Source organism: Myxocyprinus asiaticus, chromosome 25, assembly GCF_019703515.2.
Source record: "Myxocyprinus asiaticus isolate MX2 ecotype Aquarium Trade chromosome 25, UBuf_Myxa_2, whole genome shotgun sequence".
In the NCBI taxonomy this organism is placed as follows: domain Eukaryota; kingdom Metazoa; phylum Chordata; class Actinopteri; order Cypriniformes; family Catostomidae; genus Myxocyprinus; species Myxocyprinus asiaticus.
This window is the reverse complement of record NC_059368.1, coordinates 19,311,811-19,328,463: the sequence shown is the minus strand read 5'-3', so window position 1 is coordinate 19,328,463 and position 16,653 is coordinate 19,311,811. Positions and strand designations below refer to the sequence as shown.

The 16,653-nt window shown below is 37.7% G+C and overlaps 1 pseudogene; it reads right to left on the bottom strand.

Moving 5' to 3' along the window:
• Positions 1-13,415: 13,415 nt before the first annotated feature.
• Positions 13,416-16,233, bottom strand: LOC127416476 (phosphatidylinositol N-acetylglucosaminyltransferase subunit H-like; annotated as a pseudogene).
• Positions 16,234-16,653: the final 420 nt, after the last annotated feature.

Below are 16,653 nucleotides of genomic sequence, written 5' to 3'. Positions count from 1 at the left end.
AATAAGATTTTTTTACACAGCAGTGCTGATATGGTTATGTAATTCACAGAGTGACAGTGGGACAAATGACAGAAGCTATTGTTCAAATATAAGCCAAGGATTTTGATCTGCCCAAGAAAGATGAATCACCTCCTTCACTGTGTATAGGGTTACTGTCATCCTCCATGAAGATCACAGTTTATCCTGTCCAAATGATTAACACAACTAGTGACTAATTTCTTATGTTGCACTGAAGTGAGTTCAAATGGATTATGATGACAGGTGGCACAGCTTCTAACAATGTGAAAGATCAAATGGCCCATATGTGCTAATGCTTGTTTGATCAGAGTGAGTAAGAAAGAATGGAACCAAACAATACAGTACTTTTCTCTCTATTCTATGAGAAAATAAAAAAGTATATTTAATTATTAAAGTTAATTATTAACTAATTAACTATCATCAACTAATTATTAATTAGTTATGTATTTAGTATGCTATACTAAAAAAGTATACTATACCAAGAGCACAAAGGAAATCATTCTTAAAGGGGTAGTTCACCCAAACATGAAAAGTCTCTCATCATTTACACACCCTCATGATATCCCAGGTGAATGACTTTCTTTCTTCACCAAACACATTTGAAGAAAAATATCTCAGCTCAGTCAGTCCTTAAAATGCAAGTGGATGGTGATCAGACTTTTGAAGCTCCAAAAAGAACACAGTCAGCATAAACATCATCTATACGACTCCAGTTGTTAAATTAATGTCTTCTAAAGCGACACGATCGCCTTTAGTGCGAAAAATATCTATATTTAAGTACTTTTTTTAACTCTAAATCATCACTTCCAATCAGCAGCGGTATGCTCGCGTGGCATAATCGCGTTGGCACATGCAACACCCAAGAACTGAGGCATGTGCAACACACATGGATGAGCAGTGCTGTTTACAAGTGAGTAGGACGAATGCTATACAGAAGCTTTGTTGGTTTTGGTTTAGATCTGTATTTGTATCTGTTTCTTTACTCACAATTGTGCATTTGTCTGCTTATCCTGGATGTCTCAACCAAGTGGAGAATGTGAGATTACGTCCGTAACATGGCAACGCAAATACGTCACAAGAGAGACCACATGATCTCCACCCTCGGAAGCGTTGGATTATAGTTAAAAAGTACTATAATATTGATCTTTTTCAAACCAAAAGCAATTGTATCACTTTAGAAGACATTAATTTAACCGCTGGACTCGTATCGATGATGTTTATGCTGACTATCTGTGATTTTTGGAGCTTCAAATGTTGAATCACCATCTACTTGCATTTTAAGGACCTTCTGAGCTGAGATATTTTTCTTTAAATGTGTTCTGCTGAAGAAAGAAAGTCATACACACCTGAGATATCATGAGGGTGAGTAAATAATGAGAGAATTTCCATTTTGGGGAATAGTTCCCTTTAAAAGGATAGTTTGTATTTGCACTGTACATAACAGATAACAGATTTTTATTAGATTGCACTACGTATGTGTATGTGTGTATGTATGTATTTGTGTGTATGTTCGTATGTGTATAACTATTTTCTATTTTTTATTTTTATCTATGTCTTGCTGCTGTTTTTGTATTGTTGTACACTGGAAGCTCCTGTCATCAAGACAAATTCCTTGCATGTGTAAGCATATTTGGCAATAATGCTGATTCTGATTCTAAAGACCCCATGAAATTAAACTTTGAGTTTTGTGGCTTTTAGTCCATTACTGTTAGCTTTGAGGCCATCTATATGCTATTATACTCATAAAAATGTATATAAATGTGCTTTTGCCAGGTATACGCATTAAACAATTTCTCTCTTCTGGGAATACGGACCCAAAATATTGATGACTCATACTGCTCTTACAGTACTCATTTTGTCCAATAAAATGAGAATGACCTCCTCCAAATATCAACTACTAATGACTAGCCATAGCAAGTAGCAAATCATGTTCATGTCTGTGACATAAACAAAAGGTTATTGGCTATTAAAAATAAAGGGATGAGACCTTTGATATGTCACACCCCAAAATCCTGTTTCACCAGGAAGTCAACATTGGAAAGATTTTTGAAAGACCTCTTCCTGTATTTAGCATTTGCCTCTTAAAAATCAAAGGTTTGTGTTTTAGAAGTCTGTAACTGGCCCAGTTACATGAAGTAATTGAACTAATCTTCTATACTTGTAAATACAACCATTTTCATACACACCCACATTTCCATAAGGATGCATTTTATGAATCTAGCATGACACCACTTTCCACATGTTGAGCAACAGAGGTCAGGCCTGACAGGTTTAGGTTCCCATGAATGGTGAAGCGTTCATCTCACTTTGTGGTTGAGGAACGGTTACTCACCCCTTTGTTAGGTTTCTTGCCCGCCCCCTTTCCCAAGGCTCAGACTAAACTGACTAGTGCCTTCTCTGGCATGGTGCCAGTTTCAAACTGTGAGTTTCACTCAGGTGCACAAACTCACAGGCCCGGCCTGTTCTCGGTCACCCAAATCACTGGTTACTGTTATTGTCAGAGGCTGCTTGGCAGACAAAATGCTGTGTAGACCTATGTGAATTTTTGTGGCAGGTGATATTCCAAAACACTGTGTTTTGATTTGACATCTTATAAATGATGAAGATTAAAAATTGGTTGAGATTAAAAATAAAAAAATTCAAAACAGTGTTTTGGAATTAGCTTTACATGTTGACATGCTAATAAACCTGTTTTGGTGTTTTCATGAACTCAAAGCAGCTAAAGGGACAGTTTACCCCCAAAAGAAAATGTATTTTCCCCACTCATGAATTACAAAAGGAGATGTAAGGCTGAATGTTAGATACTGACAGTCTCAGTTACCACTCACGTTTTATTTTATCACACATCTTTTTTCCACACATTGAAAGTGAATGGTGACTGAGGCTGTCAGTCCCTAACATTTTGCCAAACATCTCCTTTTGAATTCCATGGAAGATAGAAAGTCATAATGATTTGAGTAAATGATGATAGAATTTTAGTTTTGGATGAACTATCCCTTTAAAAAAAATATTTGCATGCAGAACTAAATTTGCTTTGTAAGGTTTACAAATTGACATGCTAAGAAACTCCTGTTTTGATGAATTATTTAAATTATTAGAGCTAAAATGTAATCTTCCTGATTAGATAGCAAATATTGTTGTGGAAATGATGCAGATCCCTGAAGCGAGGGGAAAGTTTCAGTCAGGAAAATAAAATAGTGATAACCGACAGCTTGAGGGATTCTACTTGAACCCCTGAGATGTCTCACAGCTGTTGTCTGCAGAACTACCTGTAGGCAATAACGTTACACACTCTCACACTTGCTGTCATGTTTAATTGATTCATTCCCAGTTTCGGGTGTGTGGCTTATAAGCTGTTATGGTTTCAGTTCTCACAGATCTTCTGTAAGACAGTACCCTTTAAAGTCTGTAACTGGTGTATTGACAAATAACTTTCGAGTAGTCATGTGATCATGTGAACACTGATTGCCTGATTGCACGTCCATAATAGATTGCCTCATAAGAGAATGACAGTTCGTCAGTGAAGTGTGCAAGTGAACTGGCTACTTTTGAAAGTGTCTTTCAATGCATCATGATTGTCCCTCCTCAAAGGAATCATGCCACCCTGATTCTTAATCCTGAAGTTGGAACCTTTTCGCAGAACTGATACGAGTTGATAATGACTTCAAATATTTGATTTAAGCTTTGATACTGTTGTCTCTCGATGACGTGATTGACCTGTTCATTGTAATGTTATCATATTGACCATTGAACTGAATCAATTACGTTGTTCTCATGCCACTGACATATTGTTCTTGTCCACGTAATGGTTTGACCTTTTCAATCCCATTGAGCAACAATGTGCTGACTAACAAAAGATCTGTCTTGGCCAACACAGCATCAGAGATGCAATCTTGTCGCATGGCACAGTGTTACACGCTGAGCTTTCACTTTGCTGTATTTTGTTTTCCATTAATTCCTTTCAAAATATCTCTAACTGTAGTAATCTCTGTTCCAAAACCTGGTGAGCTGCCTATGTAGGCAGCATTTTAAAGCATCATAGGCACACTCTCATCACGAACACTGTTTTTAAAGGTAGGCAGGATCCAAGATGGAGGAGATTGTTGATTATAAATATACGGCTGTGTCTAGAAGGTCATTCGTAGTTACTAAGGTTAAGGTTAGGGTTAGATTAAGGGGTAGGGTTAGATTTAGGGGAAGGTGTTGGGTTTCTGTGGGACACCAAATAAACAGGGGCTTACCTTCTAGACATGACCTAATGTACTTATAATGCATTCAGTACTGAAAAGAATTGATAAAATGAGTCCTCTCTCAATCTCAATTCAAATAAAAGTTGAGTATTTTATGCAAATTGTGTTTATTAAAATCAATTGTTTGCACTTCTTGTGAGTAGCACAATTTAGCTGTGTCCCAAATCACACACAACAATACACTGTGCACTTACTCTATGTGCTATGCACATGGCCATCTAGTATATGAATTTTCAAAGTGTAGTATTGTCTCTAATGGAACTGTTTTTATCTACACAGAAGCATTTGCTTTTTTCATCTGACGGAAATGACGTTTCAAATGCACATGATACTAGCTTTAGCACGTTAGCCAACCTCGGTCCAACACTTATATCTCAAATAATGTACATATTTACACAGGGTGGGGTGATGGTAAAGCATTCAGCTTACATTTGAAAGGTTCTGTCTTTACAGAAGTTTCGCTAGTTACCACAAATCACCATTAATTACAATTGTTTGTCAGGCTAGCGTTGTGGCGAGTTAAACCCACCCCTTCCACTATGTTGGGTGAGCCGTGACTGCTGAGTGCACCAAGTGTCCAACATACCACACTCCATTATTTCAGTTGAAGAAGCAGTGTACATCACACTAGTACTTGCAGTACTCTTCTTTTCATTGCATTTTCAATGTGAACACACTATTCTCGATATTACACTACAAAGTGGTGTAAAATAGTGCCGAAATATGCAATTTTGGAGGTTGCTGCAAAGTGTTCCAAATCGAGAACTTAGGATTCTATCTTTCAACCCCAATTCCAAAAAAGATGGGACAGTATGAAAAATGTGAATAAAAACAAAAAGGAGTGAATTGTGAATTATATTCACCCTTTGCTATATTGAAAGCACTACAACAACACATTATATGATGTTTTTCCTTGTGAATTTCATTGTTTTTTGAAAATGTACAATAATTTCAAATCAGATGATTGCAACACACTCCAAAAAATTGAGACGGGCAATTATTTGACGAGTTGAAATAAGTCGATGTGAAACAGGAGATGGTAAACAGGTGAGGCAATCATGTCATAGTATATAAGGAGCCTCCAAAAACAGCCTAGTCCTTCAAGAGCAAGGATCATTCGAGACTTGTCAATTTGCCCACAGATGCTTCAGCAAATAATCCAGCACTTTGAGAAAAATGTTCCCCAAAGACAAATTGAAAGGATTTGGGGCATTTCACCCTCTACAGTGCACAATATAGTTAAAAGATTCATGGAATCTGGTGAAATCTCAGTGCGTAAAGGGCAAGACGAAAACCATTTCTGAATGCGTGTGATCTCTGATCCCTCAGACGTCACTGTCTTATAAAACATAATTCATCTGTAATAGATATCATGAACATGGACTTGGGATAACTTTAGTAAACCTTTGTTAGTCAACACCACTCGTCGCTGCATCCACAGATGCAAGTTAAGACTTTACTATGCAAAGCAGAAGCCCTACATCAACACTGTCCAGAAGTGCTGCTGACTTCTCTGGGCTCGGTCTCAACTTAGATGGAAAATAGAACAGTGGAACTGTGTTTTTTGGTCTGATGAGTCCACATTTCAAAAAGTTTTTGAAAAACAAAGCCGTTGTGTTATCTGGACCAAAGAGGAAAAGGGCCATCCAAGCTGTTATTAGTGTCAGGTCCAAAAGCCAGTGCCTGTATGGGCCAGGGGTGTGTCAGCGCCCATGGCATGGGTAACTCACACATCAGTGACAACACCATGAATGCAGACAGATATGTACAAATTTTGGAGCAACATGTACTGCTATCCAGCACTGTCTTTTCCAGGGATGTCCCTGTATTTTCCAGCAGGACAACTTCAAACCACATACTGTCCAGATTTCAAGTGCATGGCTGTGTAAGCACAATGTGCAGGTGCAAGACTGGCTTGCCTGCAGTCCTGACCTGTCTCCAAATGAGAATATGTGGCGCATTATGAAGCACACCATTTGGAAATGAAGACCCTGTACAACTGTGCAGCTAAAGACAAATAATGGATGATTGGGGGAAAAATTCCACTTTCTAAACTTGACAAACTCGTGTCTTCAGTGCCCAAATGCTTAATAAGTGTTATTAGAAGAAATGGTGATGTTTCACAGTGGTAAACACTCGACTATCCCAACTTTTTTGGAGTGTGTTGCAATCATCTAAGATGAAATTACCGTACATTTTCAAAAAACAATGAAATTCAAAAGGAAAAACATAATAAAATGTGTAGTTGTAGTGCTTTCAACGGGTGAATATAATTTACAAATAACTCCTTTTAGTTTTTATTAGCATTTTTCAAACTGTTCCAACTTTTTCAGAATTGGGGTTGTAGAAGGCAGTTGCCTATGTAGGCACACTGTAGGCAGTTCACTCAAAGGTTTACTTAAACACACTTAAAATACAATTACTTTATTTTAATATTGATATACCTACAGTTGTGGCCAAAAATATTGGCACCTTTGGTAAATACGAGCAAAGAAAACTATTTCAATCTTTGTTTATCCTTTTGATTTTTCATTCAAAATATTCACAAAAATCTAACTTTTAATTGAAGTAAACTAATTGAAAGGGGGTGAAAATCTCATAATTAAATAAATATTTTTCTCCAAAACATGTTTGCCACAATTATTGGCAGAAATGGCTCAGAAATTCTTATGAGTAAAATATATCTGATGTATATTCCCATTCATATTTTAAATGTTTTAGTACACCTGGGTGACAAGGAATATGTCAGCCATGACTTCCTGTTTCAGAGGGGTATAAATATGAAGTAACACACAAGCCAAATTCCCTTAGTCATCTATCACAATGGGTAAGACCAAACAATAAAGTTATGATGTGCAGCAAAAGGTGGTTGAGTTTCACAAAATGGGAAGTTGCTAAAAGAAAATAGCTAAAGCATTGAAAATACCCATTTCCACCATCAGGGCAATAATTAAGAAGTGCCAATCAACTGTTTTTGTAGTAAACACCAGAGATGAGTTTGGCGCACACAGAGGTAGCCATACGGAAAAGTTCCTCATGCCCACAGTTAAATATGGTGGTGGATCTTTAATGTTGTGGGGCTGTTTTATGCCAGAGGTCCTGGACATCTTGTTCAGATACATGGCATAATGGACTCTATCAAATACCAACAGATAAAAAATAAAAACCAGACTGCCTCTGTCAGAAAGCTTAAAATGAGCTGTAATTGGAAATTCCAGCAATAAGGATATATTTTTCACAGCCTTCTTTTCTCATATTTACCAAGGGTGCCAATATTTTTGGCCACAACTGTATCTAAAGATACAAAAGTTCATTATGAAAGGTCCATCAAGGTGTCTGAGAATCAGGAGGTTGTGTCTTTCTCACACTTTGTGTGTAGGGGTGGGGGTGCAGGAACAGTTGCGCAACTGCAAGTAAGACAAGATGATAACAGCAACCAACAGAATCCCACACTTCCCAACCACCCGAGCCAGCACAGAGGGGAGGACATATTGACATCAGAACATGTTTACCCATGGCGCATCTAGTCACAAAAGCATTAATTCTCATGAGCTTGCAGAAACTTGTTGAGTGACAAGATCATTGGCTGTACATCACCATCCCTCAATCCAATTCCACATAAGCTACCTCTACAAACACAAAGCAAAATGCCTTCTTTCAAATAGCCACACTGCATTCTACACAATATACCATACAAGTTATTATGCAGCAGCACATCTGGTGGATGGTATCTCTGGTTATCTCTCAGTTGATTTTAGTAAAATGATTGCACTTTACAATAAGATTGGAAACTTTAATGCATTTGCTAACATGAACTAACAATTTACAGCATTAATCTTGGTTAATGTTAATTACAACATATACTAATACCTTTTTTAAATTAAAAGTTGTATATGTTAACATTAGTTAATGCATTATCAACTAACATGTACTGCCAATTAACAATATTGTTTTTGTATTAACATTAACCAAAATTAATAAATGTCATTAAAAAAATTTATGTTGTTCAGTGTTAGTTTCTTATACTTAATGTATTCACTAATGTTAACATATAGAACCTTGTTGTAAAGCATTACTGTTAAAACTTTAAATTGGTTAAGGGCTTTTATAAAATATCAATGCAAACTTGTGCAACACACGGGTAAATCTAAAAAAGAAGCAAACAGTTTTCTGACATTGATTTCTATCAAGTTGGATTGGTTCTTGACACTGAGCTAAGAATAGTAAAGAACAATCCTTTGTTAAAGTGATATGGGAGATTCCAAATCTCTGTGTTTTCATTAACCTGCTAGCTCCAATATGGAGTTACTGTCAGAATGCCATGAATGCAGGACTGGCATGTGGGTCAGCTGTATATTTTTAGTTCCAATGACATGTACCAAAATTTTAAACACAACTGGTTTTTGCTTAATAAATCAGAAGACCCGTTTTTGAAAGGACGTTACATACTTTTCATTGTCAAAATCATTGAAAAATGTACACTGACATGAATTATTGGAATATACGCCCAATTTGCAATTGCAAAGAGATTAAATCAGTATTCCTTTAATATTAAATGCAAAAATAAGTTATTTGTTGTTTTTCTCCAATAACGAACACCTTATGGAGTTTTTCTTTTCCTGCCACAGTCGCCTTTGGCTTGCTCACTGGGGGCCTAAAGACAAACAAGGCATGATTTTCAGTGGAGTTTTTTAATTGAAGTGCTCAATGGGGACTATAAGACATTTGAAACATTAGACCTAACAGCATGATTTTCTGTAAACTGCTTTGAAAGATGTGTATGGTGAAAAGGGCTATACAGATAATAATAATAATAATAATAAAATAAAATTATTGATTTATATTAATACATTTTGGCAGACATATTAAAAGCAAATTAAAGTGCATTCATATGATATATTTAGCCAGTTTTCTGTGAGTTTTCTCAGGGAATCAAACCCAAGACCTTGGCGTTGCGACCATATGCTCTACCAGTTACAACTACAGAACACTTTAAATTCATGGCAGATTAATTTGCTAATGCAACTATTGATTCCTAATGTTATTTACTATATGGATGCCATATAAAATTGGGAGCCCAGCATTATCAAGGCCCACAGAATGTGACCATTTCTGATTTAACCAAACTATGTAGTATCTTCATGTTAAGGCTTTTTAAATGAGGATAAAGTTAATCCTGACCATAAGTCTTTGACAATGGAAGACCGATGAGTAAAAAAGTCAGCTGAGGAAGGCTGCACGAGGCTTGAGATCTGTTAATAAAGCAAACGCTCACCTGACTGGCTCTACAAGCTCTCTCCTTCCTCTCAGCTTAAAAAACCAGAGCCGGTACGACTGGAAGAGCATCTACTCCATCTGCCCTGGAATCAGCTCACTGGTGATGAGGTAATGTGAGCAGAGTGCTGGGTTAACACATCAACATCCACTTATCACAAACTAAAGAAAATGATATCTTTAGATGATTAATAGCTCTCATTCCACTTAGTAACTGAGAACATACGTAAATGTTAATCTTAGTTTAATCCTTGGAGGAAATGGAGAATAAAAACTTACTGCAGTTGTCAGAATTCTGTCAAGACAAGACTAGCTGAAAACGACAAAGTTTTGAACAGCATTTAACGACAGTGGCCCAAAAAAGTATTTGGACATTTAGGCCACATTTAAAAGTATATACTGTATATGTCTTTGCATTATTTAGAAAAATAATATATATAAATAAGTGGCACTTATTTAAAGAAATACAGGTAAACACTTTTTCAAATAAAGCATTTTAGTTATTTTAGGTTTCACATTTTTAAATTAAAACAATGTGGACTCGTAGCGGTTAGTGGTTCTTGTCCATATTTAATGTATTGAACTATATCTGTGGTTCCTCTGCTAGGACACTATGTGTGAAATTGAAGGGAACTGACTCAAACGGCCACTAAAATCACCTTGAGACGAGTTGGTTAAAAGACTGAAAAGCATGTCCCCTGATACTCATTAGCAGACAGTATAAAAATAGACCTTGAGTGTGCCTCAGCAGATTGTATGTTTCCCTATTAAATCTGGCCTATGTAGTGCTTTCCCAACAGTTTATTTACAGTACTCACTCATACCGAGTTTAGATTTGATGTCATTACAACCTGTCATTCCTATTTTAAAAGAATGAGTTGTCAGTGTGATCTTTTTGCCTGATTGCTATCTGAACTAATATCACAAAAATAGTTGGTCATTCCTTCTCTGTTCAAGGGCAACTGCCCTTAGCAGCTTGGGAAATTAAATTAAGAGGATATTTGGTTGATATTTCTGGGTGAAAGTACATAGGGAGGCAGATGGAAACCACACTGTTTCTAAATCCAAAAAACCCAACAACACCAGGATGGGGAGAAAGAGAGAGCTTCTGTACCTGACTGCGCAGAGCTGAAAAAACAGACTCTGTTTTATGATAGGTTGCAGCTGACATGCATGTAACTTTAACAGATCAGTTGGTAAATTGGTGAGACACATTCCCTTGGGTCGGTTCAGGTGACAAAAGATGCACAGCCACACCTGTTCTATGTTTCTGAACACTTTTTCAGATTGGTTTGCTAGTTAGTTTAGAGCCCAAATCTGAATGAAAACTTGAGGCTGGAGAGTGGGGGCTAAAGGCTTTCTGGATTAAGTTCCAGTAACAGTTTTGTTATCCAGAGAGGTATGGGGGTTGGAGAGCATTCGAAAAGCACAGCAGTGAGTCTTTGAAGTATTGCTTCCTACAGCCCAGCAGCTGGACAAAAATACAGGAAGGACAGTTAAGAGTCTACTTCTTGTTTAAAGCTTCTTAGTGGCCTATATAATTCATTGTCTCTCTCCAGGATTTTTTGAAATCTTATGTCTATTCCTGAGGCACAACTATATAGTCATCTATCTATCTATCTATCTGTCTGCCAGCCAATCGGTCCGTCCGTCAATCCATCCATCTAACTATTAATGCTGCAACACAGTTTAAGGAGGATCTCTGTCTGCTTGCCTATTCATCCATCTATCCATCCATCCATCCATCAATCCATCTGTCTGTCTGCCAATCGGTCCGTCCGTCAATCCATCCATCTATCTGTCTAACTATTAATGTTGCAACACAATTTAAGGAGGGTTTATGTTGTTCCCGGTAAGTGCAACTAAGTTTGTCCTACCCTTGAGTTAGCAACTGCATACAAAAGATGACGGCTGATGACACTGCTGACAATGGGAATGATTGCAGCTGGAGAAGGGAGTAGCTCTAGCAGTCCATATTCTATCACCAGGGTGTTTTTGTGTTGCCTCATGGCCTGTGAATGTTACACCTTAGCACACAGTAAAGGCCCATGGGGAGATAAAGTAGTGCTGTGAGCAAAGGCAGGGGGAACTCCCGTCACAGTGGGGTTCTAGCACCCATCCCACACAACTGTTTCCCTCCAAAAAACAGCCCATCCTTCAGGCAATCAGATGTAGCCGTTGAATTTGGGGTGTGAGTGAGGGGGTTCTGTTTAAATCCTTACTTTAACTAATGTACATTAAAATGAACTCAACAGCCTCAGGAAAGACTATGATAAAATATTATGCCACAAGACACAAGAAAACTTCCACCCACTTAAACTGAAAACGCTTAGTTACAATGTTCATCACTTAGTTTACGTACCAAGGAAAAACATTGCGACATAAAATTCACGTGCCTTCAAAGTGCTTACGTATACACAAAGATATAAACAGGGGTTTTTTTCTTCGTCATTTAACCAGGTCAGAAGGACAAAGTATAAACATATCTTATTGTTGTAGTGAAGTAGTGAGTTTAATTCTTTGGAAGAGTGCTGAGGAGAGCATGTTTATGAATTCTGTTGGGTGTCTGGAGGGTGTTGGACAGCCACTCCCACACTGACACCCCCCGAGCACAGTTCCTGGGTGGTTCACACCTCCGGGAGGGATTGATTATCCTGTCAGGAGCATCTTCACAGCACCCTAACAGGATAATTTCAAACCCTTCAGTTGTTTTCACAGCCTCCACGGGAATAGTAATTCCAAATGGTGAAGAGGGAGTGGAGCAATGCTACATGGGAAACAGGATTTGAATAACAACACAGCCTCTGAACTCTGACCTCTTGAATCTATTCGTGCCCAAGAGTTAAGCTTAAGTTAGAGCAGTAGTTCTCAACTAGCTTTGCTTCGGGACCCAGATTTTAAACTGGACATCAAGTATCAACAACAATTTACCAAAATATTATTAATAGGAATATAGGGGGCATGGGTAGCTCAGTGAGTATTGACGCTGACTACCACCCCTGGAGTCACGTGTTTGAATCGAGGGTGTGCTGAGTGACTCCAGACAGGTCTCCTAAGCAACCAAATTGGCCTGGTTGATAGGGAGGGTAGAGTCACATGGGGTAAGTGGTTTAACTCTCAATGGGGCGCGTGGTAAATTGTGCGTGGATCGCGGAGAGTAACATGAGCCTCCACATGTTGTGAGTCTCCGCGGTGTCATGCACAGCGAACCACGTGATAAGATGCACGGATTGACTGTCTCAGAAGCGGAGGCAGCTGAGACTTGTCCTCTGCCACCTGGACTGAGGTGAGTAATCACGCCACCACGAGGACCTAGTAAGTAGTGGGAATTGGGCATTCCAAAATTGGGGAGAACAGGAATATAATGTTCAAAAATAAACATTAAAAAGATAATTTTGGAAGCCTATAATTTAATTAACAAAACACACTGTGGTGGTCTGCGTGAACGATGTTTATCCTCATTGCCAGTGAACCTGGTTTTAATGTAGTGGGTTGTTATCTTTTACCTTGCAAAGTTTTGCTCATGGTTTTAGAGAATGAGGGCATTTCATACAGAATTCCCATATTGGCTAGCTTCTATGAAATTACAGATGAGTTTGGTTTAAAAAACTGTAGAGTTTGATTGGATACATGGTCTTTGACGTCAACAACAAGACCTATGGGAAGTGTTTATCTATTTTGCTATCCTGACTATGCACAATTCTATGATTAGTTATATTTAATTATTTGCATTTAGCATTGTCTTTTCCCTGCTGTCCGCAACCCTATCAAAACAGACCTGTGACCTGACCCACCAGTTGATAAACAGTGAGTGAGAGGAGCATCTGTGTGGGTTCTTAATCAGTGTTGATAGCTGCATGGATTTCGCTGTGTGCAAACAAAAAACAACATGAGCACAAATAAACACGGGCGGTTTCTCTTTCCTTTTCCCAAACAGGTAAACTTGAATGGCAACTCTAACCCTTTTGTATGCATCCATCAGCAAGTTCCAATAAGGAACTAGCAGACTATTTAAATAATACAGAGGTGTTGTGGAAAACACTACCCAAGAACATGTAAAGGTTGATGGAATCATAAGTAAAGACAAGTACAGCAAGAGAAAGACTCGTTTTATGTTTCATGAGACTGAGGAAGGAAGAATTAGAATCAGAGTTATCCATGTGATAGAATGTCACAACAGCTGCTCCCCAGAAATAATATGAAACTGATATTGCGAGAAAGCGTTTGCCTTCAGTTGTCTGACCTCGAGAATGCATTTACTTCAGAATTACTATTCAAATAATAATTGCATAAGGACACCAGATAGTCTAATTAAACCCAAAATAACAATTAATTAATCTAACATTTCATCAGCTAAACAGTTTAGAAGCATTTTGGGGGAGGGCAGTACGAGACTTAAGATAAACTCATGAGTCACGCCATCCAGTTACAGTTCAAATGAGCCTGTATGACAACTTAGACTTTAACTGGTTTGGATGAAAACACTTCCTGAGAAAAGCAGAACACAGTTAAATGCTGACCCACCAAAAAGTGAATGAGATGGATTAGCATAATCTCTCAAGTGGCCCACAACAATGGTGACCAAATGAGATTTGCTTTCAAAGCTAAAGAATACATGAAGAATACAAGACTCTATGCTATTTTTTTTTTTTTTAAATCAAAGGCTCTGTTTAATTATTTTTTGTCAAGTAAATGGCACACAATAGGAATATTTGCTATTGTGATTCTAACTATAACATTTTTATATCTCCACATTTTCAATGTGACTACTTAAAATAAAAATTGACTAATTAAAATGTCAAATAGTTAAATTAGTAACAAACAAGAAATCTTATCACCATTAACATGTTTAATAAGCTGATTTTGTTTTGGTTTTTGTTCCAGCTCCTAAATTGGCCCACATATCCCCCTAGTGGTTATTTAAGGTCAGAAGGAAAAACAAATAAACCAGTTGTACCTGACTATTAATCAGTATATACAGTACAATCTAACATATTACTATATAAATATATTCACATTTACTAATGGTTGTTATTAAAACCATTAGGTGTGTATTTAATTTCATGGCTTATAACAGGAATAAACAAATAATGAAAGCACAAAGGAATACTAAATGGCTGATCACAAAACAATGTTTTTACATAAGGACAGGTTAATCTCAAATAAATTTGAATTTAATTTATGTAACAACGTATTTTATGGGCACAAAATGTATCAAGCAAACCCTTAGTTTTGCAGTGCAGATGACAACACAAAACTAACAACAATATGCATGTGGTTTACATTTCAAGGTTTTCTTCCAAATCAATATTGTGTATGCCGTTTTAAAGGAATACTCTGTAAGGTAAAAGAAATATAGAGCCATAAAAGATTAAGACACAGAACTATGTAAATTGTGTAAAAAAAAAAAAAAAAAAAAAAAAATATGGTTTGCAGAATAACATGAGGTTTTACCTCTGTGTCATCTGGTCTGTGCAAGAACCTCTTGACAACTTCTGTACATTTGAATTAGACAATTCAGCCAAGGCTTAGAACTCTGGCGGAAGAATGCAAGGTGTTAATTTAAGAGATGACTGTGGCTGACCTGCAACAGATTCCAATGGTCTTGCATTTTGTTGTTATTGCAATAGAACAACAGCCATTTATACACCTTACCTGGTCTAATCAGATACAAATGCTTACCTGGAAAAGAGGTACAACACTGGCCACTGTGTCGGGCTCTGCTGGACCCTTGATCAGAATGCAGAGATAGTATATAATGCTGTGCTGAGATTCAAACATAGAAGGGTGATCAGCAGACCACGAGCATTTAATTATTTCAGCATCACTATGTCCAACATTATTCATTTGAGTCAAGAACTGTGACACTAGAGAAAACTTTTCGGATGTTTACCACATAAACAGCCTCGTTGATGACGATGTCTTTCAGCTTGCTCATCTCAATAAAGATGTGCTTTCTCGTCCAGATGCATAAGTTGAAGACAGCTGGACACCGAGGGAGCCGATTATGAGAAGAGTCTCGTGGTCCACCTTCACGAAGTGAATGTGAAACATCATCCCAAACAGCGTGACAACGATGGCACTCGAGAGGACAGCCGTGTTCTAGACATTAACACATTAAATCAGACATTAACGGTGTGATAACCTCATATCAGTATTAGATCAAACTGTGCACGCGACATGTCTTAAAATAGCACAACTATTCTTACCTCAGTGAAGAACAATATAGCGTAAGCAAATACCCAAGTAACGCATGTGTACGTCATAACCCTGCGTAAAGACAATTTCGGCGAGTTAACGGTGAATTCTCTGCAGAAAGCAGAATGATTTTGGCAATTTAAAGAAACCGAGTTCCCATTTATGTCTGTGAACTCTTCCTCGGTCATGTTGATCACTGTGTCAGCTATCTCGTCGTCAAAACATAATGCTGTCACTACAGTAAGGTCTTAAAATGTTCTGTGTTTGGATAATCCTGGATTTTGCGTTTCGAAGTGGTACAAATATTCCAAAGACTGATGTATAATTATCCAGTGACATTCATGGTAGTGACCTCGTTTGCTTACACAAATAACACGCTGTAGGATGACAGTTTAGCATGAAACTGGGCGGCCTGGGTGATTTTTCTGATTGGTCAGTTACGACAACGCTTCTTTTTTTCTGTGACGCCATTTATTATTTTATATATTATATTATTAACTGTACGCTATATTAAACCTTTTTGTGGAAGACGAATTTATCCTTAAGAAAACGTAAATAAATACGAGGTCACGTGGTACTTGTTGTATTTCTAAGCGTTGGCAGCGATGGACCAATCACAGTCGTTTGTGATTATACGCTAGGACGTTTTATTTAACCATATTCAAGCGATTGCAAGGTGGATGTCAATTTGTATCTCGGGTTCTAATATTTGTTAAGTAACACATTTTTTAAAAGCAAATTTGTCGTGTACAGATGTCCCCAGAAACACAAAAAAGCGTCTCGAAATTTGAATGCGGCCCAATTGACGATTCGACTTGTCAGGCCGATCAACGCCCCCTGGAGGAAGAAACCATTGTTTCTCATTTGCCACAGCTATTAGCCGACACCGTCTGCCGCCCAATGTTTCCTTCAA